A 1803-nucleotide genomic window follows, 5' to 3' on the forward strand; every position below is an offset into this window, starting at 1 on the left:
GTGCGCGCTGCGGGCTGAGGGGGCGCGGGGCTCGGGGCTCGAGCGCTGCTCGGAATGGAAATAATAAAAGCAAACTAAAGTCCACCGCCATTGCTAGAAATGTAGAGAGAGGCGGTGTAAGAGAAAAAATAACACGGGAAAGCCGTAAAAGCACGAGTGAGTCAGAGGTTAAGGACCGAATGTTAATTGACAAAATAATTACGCGAACAAAGTGGCTTTGGCGCACGCTGCTCTGCGCTCCGCTGCCGCTTATACTGCGCTCTTTCACAGCCATACCAGCCGCCCCCTTCCTTCCTCCTGCTCCACTCCACACCGGGGATGATTTTTGTGTCGGCCTCGCTCCATCTGGTGTGGTCCGCGCTATGGTCGCGCGCGCGCATTGCTGGCAAGGAGGTCTGGAGCGAGGGCAGCCAGCCAGCCAGCCAGCCAGCAGCGCGCTGAGAAATGCCCCCGCAAAACGACATCGAATGGACTCGGCAGGGCGAGGCGAGGACACGGGCCGTCGTGATGGCCCCGCTGCCAGAGGAGGGGGCCCAGACCGGGAGAGGGAGGGGAAACAAAACTGCGCCCCTTCCAAGTAGTCAGCCCTCAATAATTTTTCTTCTTCCGTTTCTCGACGGAGCCTTAAGCCTCGTGTGTGGGTCCCGCCCCGCGTCGTCGTCGTCGCCCCGCCCACACTGACTGCGGCTGCGACTCTGCAGGGGACAGCATCCCCCTTGCTGTGTCGGGCGGCGGCGTCCACCCGAGAGGCGGGCTCGTCGTTGCTTTGAGCCCTTCACCGTCATCGTAACGCGCGCTGCTTTTGCTTTGAGCGTGTTGATACGCTAGACCTGCTCCTACCCTTTCTCCCTCTCTCTGCCTCACACCCCAGAGAGAGAGAGAGAGGTACCCTGCTGGTCCCCCACCCTCCTCCCTCCGCGCTGACCCAACCCTCCTTTGCCACCTGCCCTCCCCCTCCCCCACGACCCCCCGCTTCGCTTTGCTGCGGGAAGCCGCTCGGCGTCGCGTCGCCGTTGGCGCTCAAGTGCCTCAAGCGGTGTAGGCTGCCGCCGCCGCCGCCCCGCCGCTGCTACCCGATCGAGCGTGAGGGAGGGCGCGAGGGCCGAATGCACCCACGTATCGGGGCGGGGTGGCCTGCACACTTACGGGCGGCGGGGGGCGGCGGGGACGGGCCGGGGCGAGCAACAAGAAAAAGGGAGGGGGGCAAAAAGGTGTGAGGCCGAGCCCGAGCCGCCCCTCATCCACTTACCGGATCAGCATGCTCACCCCCCACCCCATAGCCGTCTCTCTCTCTCTCTCCTTCTCTCTCTCTCTCTCTCTCTCTCTCTCTCTCTCTCTCGCTCTCTCTCTCTCTCTCTGTTCCTCTGGCCCTCTCTCTCGTGTGTCCTCTCCATACCCTTTCATCATGCGCTTGTATCCCTTCCCCTCCCCCGCCACTCCCTCCACAGGGCGCTGTTGGGTCGTCGTGTACTCTCCAGGGAACTTCTTGTTGTTGACCTCCACCCGGAGCGCGGCCGGCCTTGCGCGTCGTGCGGGTGTCCGAGCGTCCGCCCCGATCCACAATCTGATATGTTCCACTTTAGAGACGTCCACGGCGTTGTGCCACGGGGTAAAGCCCCGTCGGGGCTGCGGGGCGGGTTGGGCGCGGCCAGAGCAGTTCGCCCCCTCCTACCCCCACCTCCTCCCCGGGGGAATGCCTAGGTAGCACTTTTCCCGCTAAATTTTTAAATTTCACTTGTCGAGCCGGTCCAGCCGGTGGCGCCGCTCCGTCTGCTTTGAATAAAAGAAAGGTGAAAAGGGGCC

At 62.9% G+C, this 1803-nt stretch overlaps 1 protein-coding gene across 7 annotated transcripts in view; it reads right to left on the bottom strand.

Moving 5' to 3' along the window:
* The window catches only part of LOC113206601 (uncharacterized), a gene marked incomplete at its 5' end in the record, with an annotated part of 18848 nt that overhangs the window by 2438 nt on the left and 14607 nt on the right, over positions 1 to 1803 (bottom strand).

The sequence above is a fragment of the Frankliniella occidentalis genome, unplaced genomic scaffold, assembly GCF_000697945.3.
Source record: "Frankliniella occidentalis isolate FOCC.00 unplaced genomic scaffold, Focc_3.1 Scaffold124, whole genome shotgun sequence".
Classification (NCBI taxonomy): Eukaryota; Metazoa; Arthropoda; class Insecta; order Thysanoptera; family Thripidae; genus Frankliniella; species Frankliniella occidentalis.